Source organism: Pundamilia nyererei, unplaced genomic scaffold (genome assembly GCF_000239375.1).
Source record: "Pundamilia nyererei isolate P.nyererei 1_Seehausen unplaced genomic scaffold, PunNye1.0 scaffold00018, whole genome shotgun sequence".
Lineage (NCBI taxonomy): Eukaryota > Metazoa > Chordata > Actinopteri > Cichliformes > Cichlidae > Pundamilia > Pundamilia nyererei.
Genome location: NW_005187419.1, coordinates 4142250 through 4150737, shown reverse-complemented (window position 1 = coordinate 4150737; position 8488 = coordinate 4142250).

Here is an 8488-nt window from a genome sequence, read left to right as displayed (position 1 = left end):
AGTTAAAATGGCTCCTGCTTTTTGCAGGAGGACATGCTGTTGTTAGGAAGAGGTGATAGGCAAAACTGTTTAAACAGAGTTCCTCTTTTCTAAACAAGAGGACACATGGTCATATATTAAACAGAAAAGGAGGCAAATGAAGACTGATTAAGTGCTGTGTGTTGTCTGCAGCTGAATATGCACGTCATTGGGTTTGTGATGAACTGAGCTGATATTGAATTATCATTATTTAAAAACAAATCTGTAGAAAAACAGAAAATCTCCTGTTAATTTTCTGCCAGGACATTGTTTTTTACGTAAATTCACAGACTTTTTCATAAATGGTAAAATGGAAAATTCTGTTTATATTACCATTTACAGGCACTTCTCACACGGTAATGTAACTCATTGAATATACTTCTTTATATTCTTACTCATACATTTCAATGCAATTAAAACCTAATACACCCTTTACTCAAAAATTCTTAAATTTAAAATAATCTGTGCTTAGTTATGTTAAATATCCTTTTATTCTATCCTCTTCGACTCAGAAACTACACTAAAATATAATGACAGCATCCATCTCATCATGAAATGACTACACAGCTAATACATGAGCAACATAACTCAAAAACTTTAAAATCTGAGCATTTTTGTTTTCCTTGAAGTCAGTTTGTCCTTATGTAAATGTGTTCATATACATGCATTCAAGTGGCTCCAGAGTGTTTTCTTCAAACAGGATACCTAACAAAGAAATGTAACAATATTTGCACATTTAACAATATCCAGAGTACGTTTAAGCTAGAGGTGTGGTTGTTTTGCCTCAGCCAGATTGTCTGTTCATTCCATGATATTGTATTCACATGTAGTCAGTTATGGCCAAACACTCACTTTTGATTACCAAACTCACTTCATCAATGGATCCGAGCGAACAGTTGTTCTACATTAACACTGTAGTGTCTCTACCTTACCATATAAAGTGCCTTGAGACAAGATTTATTGACTGTTAAGTGGTGCTATATGAATCGCACCCGTGTCCAAAAATCCTCAGCGGTGACCACGCTTAAATGTCCTAGTTCAAAATTCTCAGTGCACATCTTTTCTCCGCTGTGCTCAAGATGCTCTCAGCTGTAAAACTGTAGGGAGGGGAGAAAGGTTTGACATATTTCACGACCATATGTTTGAGAAGTCTCTGAAAACAAGGTCACGGTTATTTCCCAAGCAAAAACCTCGACTTGTGTAACAAACTCTAAATCACAACGAATAAGACAGTGATAACACAAGACTAAGTGACACCTGGGGATAGGGGAAGAGCAAGCACAAAGTGAGACACTGTGTGTTTGTACATGTGTGCACACGTGTTCTTGGTACCTCTCTTCATGTACCAGTGCGATGAAGTCCTGAATGCAGCCTGCAGTCTGAATGTTCAGTGCATCAAGTTTAAAGAAAAACTTTTTTTGCTCCTCCATCTCAACCGTTGAACCCGGTCAGGATTTATTCAGAGGAAAAAAGAAGAACAAAATGAAATTTTAATATGTTTTTTTGTTGCTGTTGTTTACTTTGAAGCTAAAAATAAAAAAATACAAATTTAATGGATTTGAACACGTTAGCATTCAAAGCTAGCAAGAAAGAACAGTTTTGCTTTTGATCAGATCAGCTGTGGATTATCATTATTCATTTTCCTATAATACATCGAGTTAGATACACATAACAGCATTCAGTTGCAATATAAGCAGTTTTCTTATTAAAGTACCACACCTACCTTGAAAAACTTCAATCAATAACAACATTAAACTCACCTTGTTTTTGAAGAGAAGGTGATCAGGCTTCATCTCCTGAGACCAGCTGCACTGGATCATCACCAGCTTGTATTTTTATCCTTTTTCACTCACTGCAGTCTAGAAAACCAAATTGTGTGATCACAGGTGAAGTAAGGGATATTTTTCCAGTGCAGGGCGTAGAGTGCTTATTTTGGTGATAGCTAGTGATACACTTTTCAAATAATCTCTAATGTCGTGAATGTTGAAAAAAGCTTATATTATACTTTAATAAAGATATAGTAATGAGGCAGCACGGTGGCACGGTGGTTAGCACTGTTGCCGCACAGCAAGAAGGTCCTGAGTTCAATTCCATCATCAGGCCGGGATCTTTCTGTGTGGAGTTTGCATGTTCTCCTCGTGTTTGCGTGGGTTCCCTCTGGGTACTCCGGCTTCCTCCGACAGTCCAAAGACATGCAGCTTGTGGGGATAGGTTAATTGGATAATCCAAATTGCCACTAGGTGTGAATGTGCAAGTGAATGTGAGTGTGAATGGTTGTCTGTCCCTGTGTGTTGGCCCTGCGACAGACTGGCGACCTGTCCAGGGTGTAATCTGCCTCTCGCCCTATGACAGCTGGGATAGGCTCCAGTGCCCGCGACCCTGAAAAGGATAAGCGGAAGCGAATGGATGGATGGATAGTTATGATTTAATCACATTAGCTCAACAGTTTCACAAAAATATGCCACATACTTGAAATAACCTGCTCAGCATTACATAAATTACATTTTCAACAAATGCTAGAGCGAAGACACAGTTACATGGAAAATGTGTCTGTCTGCAAACATTGACTCAAAAATTTGTACTTGCAAAAACATGGACATAATGATAAATATGCAGAGGTGAAACTAAACTTTCAATAATCTCACCAGTGTGGTCTGTTAACCAGCAGATTAGTCTATGCTGGTGAGCTAGCTAGTGCATTTTAGCAACCCAAATCAGAGGCTAAAGTTAGCAATTGTTAGCATCAGCCAGGAGTGGACGTTGGATAGACGTGCAGATCATGTCTACATTGGGTCTGCCGGTCCACGACCAATTCTAAACATCTATATGATGTCCAAACTATTTGGACGTCATGCAGAGCAGACATCACGTGTTAAGTTATTGATTTATTCAGTAAATGTGGGTTTTGTTTTGGGTTGGTTTTTCTCGTTATTTTACATGTTCCTGTTTTCTTTAACTGGTTTATTAATTTCAGTGAATTAACTTATTTGTTTGTGACCAGATTAAAACTGCCATTTATTAAACTGTGTTGAAATAATAAAAATCCATGTTAAAATGAAAACTAATAAGTATTTTGAAAAAAAAATTTGAAAAAAGGAGAAGTGTTTAATAAGCTTAAATGAGCATTTGCATTTTATACTGTTCATTTTTACAAGTTTCCTGTTTTATTGTAAAGAGTTTTGTAAGAGGAAGTGAATGCGGTTGTGACTGGTAGCAGGACTGAGAGAAGTTGCAACAAAAAGCACGAAAAGTTTGTGTGTATGTATGAACTGGACTGTCCGTTCGGCAGTCTTTATTGATGTGCATATTTTGCAAACTGTGTCTATAATGTCTATAATAAGTTGACGTTTGACATTGAAAACACATCCACAATTGCCACATGTTAGCCCGTGAATGACATATAAAACATGTCACTCTGATGTCACTTTGCGCAGTGATACTGGAGTTAGTAACTTTGCCTGAAACCCTTTTAAAGTCCAAAGTAGAGGTAACTAAAACATAAGTCCTGTTAGAGTCTTAAAATTCCTGTCTATATATCGGTAGAACCATGAGGTTTTCACTGACTTTAGCTCATTTGCTAGCTAGCAGTTACAGCTGTGTAAAACCCAGAGAGAAGCAGAAAGCTACATTTTGGATTTGTGAATACTGACCTGTCTACTGGATTACAAAATATCATATCATAGCAAAAAATAATTTTGGTATTCAGTAAAAAATAAGTCATATTAAACCTAAATAATGATTATTTTTCAAATGATTTTGCATAATATTCCTGACTTTTGTGCTTAGAGGAGACACCAGTTAACAAATAAATTAACATTTCTTTCTAAGTAGTCAAAGGAGCTTGCAAAGAAAAGCGTCTGGACTTCTTTAAGTTGCTTGTAGACGTTTCACCTCTCATCCGAGAAGCTTCTTCAGTTCTAAGGTCAAATGGTGGAGAGTCCCAGATTTAAACCCAGTGGGAGTATCCCCTCAAAGAGGGACAAAAGGACCCCCTGATGATCCTCTAATCACCTGAGCCAAGGTGTGAAACTGGGTGTGGGTCCCAATCAGCCAGAGTTTCGGGTGAGTTCATTGTGAAACCTGGCCCCACCTTATCATGCGATTTCCTGATATCAGATGGCCCAGGATGTGAGTGGGCGTTAAGGCGTCTGGGGAGGGATCTCAAAACTGGATTATAGATGGCAGAGAGTTGGTGTCGTAAACCCCCGCCTCTGTTCAAAGATGGTCGCTCACAGTGGACATAGATGGCTTCTTTCACTCCTCTTTCAAACCATCTGTCCTCTCTGTCCAAAATGTGAACATTGGCATCCTCGAAAGAGTGTCCTTTATCCTTAAGATGCAGATGGACTGCTGAGTCTTGTCCTGTGGAGGTGGCTCTTCTATGTTGTGCCATGCGCTTATGAAGTGGCTGTTTGGTCTCTCCAATGTAGAGGTCTGGGCATTCCTCGCTGCACTGTACAGCATACACCACATTGTTAAGTTTGTGTTTTGGAGTTTTATCTTTCGGGTGAACCAGTTTTTGTCTGAGTGTGTTGCTGGGTCTGAAATGCACTGGGATGTCGTGCTTGGAGAAAACTCTCCTGAGTTTTTCTGATAAACCGGCTACATAGGGGATGACAATGTTGTTGCATCTGTCTTTCTTATCCTTCCTCGCTGGTGTCTGGTCTTCTTTTCTGTGCCTCTTTGCTGACTTTATAAACACCCAATTAGGATAACCGCATGTTTTAAGAGCTTCCTTTACATGTGTGTGTTCCTTCTTTTTTCCTTCAGGCTTAGAGGGAACATGTTCTGTCCGGTGGTGTAGGGTCCTAATTACTCCAAGTTTGTGTTCCAGAGGGTGATGGGAGTCAAAGAGGAGGTACTGGTCCGTGTGTGTGGGCTTCCGGTAAACTTCGATGTTGAGGTTGCCATTCTCTTCAATGTCCAAAACATCAAAGTTTACCGGAAGCCCACACATGGACCAGTACCTCCTCTTTGACTTCTTTTGGAAAACATTCTTATAATAAAATAAACTATGAGCTTTAATTTACCACAGAAATATGAAGGCGGTTTCTCGAGCTCCAGAGTAAAATCCAAATGAACCCTGTCAGTGTGATGGCTGCCCTCGCTGGTACTTTTCCCTCCTTGCTCACACAAAGCGTTGCAGAAGTTAATTAATAACTAATACGGAAAATTCCTTCACATTTATACATTGTACTGTATTTTTACTGTTTTTTTTTTACACTGTTACCATGACAAGCCTGAGAAGGGAAATTACTTTGTATGTGTGTCTGCATGTGTATACGTGTGTGCGCGGGGGGAGGGGGGGGGGGTAGATAACGAGAAGCTTCATGGCCCCTAACTATGTGTTTGACTTATCAAACAACAGCCCTGCAGTACAAAGGGCTAGACTGTCAGCAGAAACACACCCGCAGATATCTGAGTGTGGCTGTGTGTGTGTGTTGAGGCTACTTGATAACTTAGGAGCAGTGGATGGAGCTCTAGGGAGATGAAGCATTGCAAGGAGGAAAGGACTGAAGATGTGTTAGGAAATCTAGAAGCAGTAACACAACAAAACGGGAAAAAAAAATCCATCAAACTACAGTTTTTGAAGGACAGTTTCTGAATGAGTCTCATCACTTCAGCCCCTGGGCTGGGCCTCTGTCTTGCTTCAGCAGGAAAGAGCTCCTCCCTCTGAGATCTGGATGCCTGTGGTTGAAGGTTATGAAGGAAGAAAAATAATGGACGGGAGGACAGCAGGCTGGCAAGAGACAGTGATGGAGAGGTGGAAAGCTAACCTTTAATAACTCTTGTTTTATGTCTCCCTCCTTTTTCCTTCTCACGGTTTTCACCTGATATCGAGCCGGTAGTTGAACACCCCTTTTCTCTCCTCTGAAGACTTTGGCATAAACACTTCTCAGTTACATGAAAAGAGGAGAAACTGTAGCATTTCACACCTCCTTCGCTGCCTCACAGTTCACTCGAACACACACACGCACACAGACAGATGCTGGCGCACTCCCCGTCAAAAGCACGTGCGCATGCACGACCGCACATCCACACCTGATCGTCTTCTAAGGGAGTGAATAATTACTTTGCCAAAGGGCACAACTGTGATCCCTGGCTGGTATTTAAAGCATTGTCACTGAATTTAAATCATCCCTCCTCTCTAACGCTTCCTTCAGTTAAGTGGAAGTGTCCTCTTCTCAGGCTAATACAGAGATCATGGCCCTAATGTCTTCCTCGTGGCCTTCAGCTAATACCGCCACATTGCATGACACAGATGCACAGCTTGCATTTCCGTGTTGACATCGACGTGTGAAGCTATCTGCTGTCGCCCACCGCAACCCAAACTTCTGTGTTATTGTGTTACACAATGCAATCAAGTGTAAAAACCTGAGCTTTGATTATTGCATTTCCAGCTTAAAGCCTTATTTTCTTTGCATAATAATGATTTATAGATAAAACATATTTTTCAAGGGAAAATAAGGAGTGCTGACTCGATGGAGGTGTGTGTGAAATTTTGCCCTTCTAATTAGTTTATTCAGTTATTCTTTCCTCCTCCCACCATGTTGTAGCCTTAGGCCATCTGTGCTTTTTTCGCAACAAGCTTTCACATTCTCAACTACCCCCCCCCCGCTGTTTCCTCAACCCCTTCACTACACTATAATTTTCCAGCCTCTTCTCTGGCCTCTGTTGAGCGTGTTTGCCCTGCATTGTATGTCCAGTCCTGTGTAGATTTACACTGAATTGCAGATGGGGAGCTGTAGTTCTCCCTCATGAAAGGAGCTTGGGGTGTTGAGTGGCTGATCTTGTATTTGTCCTTGTCTGATGTACCCTGTCTCCCATGATGCTCAGACTTGGTCTACCCGCTTGTCCACTCTACCTGGGGTTACATGATTGGCATAGCAGTGCACAGAGACTATTAGGATGCTGGGGCATGAAACTGCTTTATGTGAATGCGTGTGTGTGTGTGTGTTCCTTAGCATAAAAGGAGTGCGTGTGTACATTTGCATTTTACATTTCTGCCCGTAGTAAAAGCATGACCATGACCACCCCAGCATGCAGTCCAGAATATCAAAGAACATCAAGTGCATTTAAATTCAGCAAGTGCAGCGAGGTAATACATGATGATAAATTGCATCTGGATGGAGTTGGTATCCAGGTAACAAAAGCTCTAATCAGTTTCTATAAGATCTGCAGTTGTGGTCTCCAACATGATGTAAGACAAGATTACAGGCACTCAAATGGTGGGCGAGAGTGTTCATACAGAATTTAAGACATGGTCTTTTTTAAAATGAAACATATTTACAACCCTTGCATGTTTTTTTCATCAGATTAGTTTTTTCTTGGGGTGAAAAAAGTCCATTTGATATTAAAAGAGATCCTGGGGGAAATAAAGACATTAAAATTATTTAAAAATATATTAAAATTCAACCAATGCGATATTCTGAGAAAATTAGTCTCATTCTACCATTTACAGACTGATGTGAGTGTTGCCAAGGAGAAACCAGGAACACATTAGTAACAGACGACTGATAAAATCAGAACCATCAGTAGTACTCTGGTTTTGTGTATCAGCATGCGTGTGTACTAATCTAATCCCTGTTGATAATTTCAAAGTGTGAAGAAATGAGCGCGTCCTGCCTGAGCTTCGGCTCTGTCAACACTGTTAGTAAGGGATGATGTCGTAAGGTGCAATATCCACTAGCAGAGTGGATATTATTACACTTATACTACACTTTGTGATGTAACCGGTCATGAAGTAAAATGACTCATAATTGTTACTCCACAGGATAAAATTGCAGACCTGATAGTCTTGTTATTCAAAACAAAGTGTGCCGTTCCCTGTTGTCTTCATTCCTGGTCTCTTGTTTCATATTTTGTCTGGGTTTTTTCTTTCCCCCCAGACACACGTTTTCATAACTCAAGGTTATTTTCTGGATGTCTATTTATCATTTTAAGCTTTGCACGCCTTCTCCCACCTCCCTGTGCCGCGACTAGTTATTTTCTCAATTGACTATCGTCCAGTTTCTCATTACTCATGCTCAAATGCCCTTTCCTCTTTGAGAAGCAATACTCTTGATGTTTTTTTCTCTTTAGACAACAAAAATATCTGTACTTGTTCTAAAATTTTGATATGTATTATCAGTGACTGTTGCCTGAATTTTCCATCCCGTATATGTCCGTGCACATCCTGCCGCATATGTGTCCATGTGCTTGTTTGGCCCGGTATTCTGCTCAAAGTTTTAAAATTAACCTCAATTGCTGCTTTCTTCTAAAATAAGGTTGCTATTCTTTTCTATTCATTGACTTATTTGCTTCCCTTTCATTCTTTTTGGCAAGGTTATCCTGAGGCACACAGCTCTTTTATGGGAACATAGAGGTGAGGAGGGAATGGGGTGGAGGGCCTGGCTTTGCCGCTAGCCATGCCTTAATCGATTGTGTTTAAAGGGATGTTGTGAGCCGAATATTTGAACCTGTCTCCTCA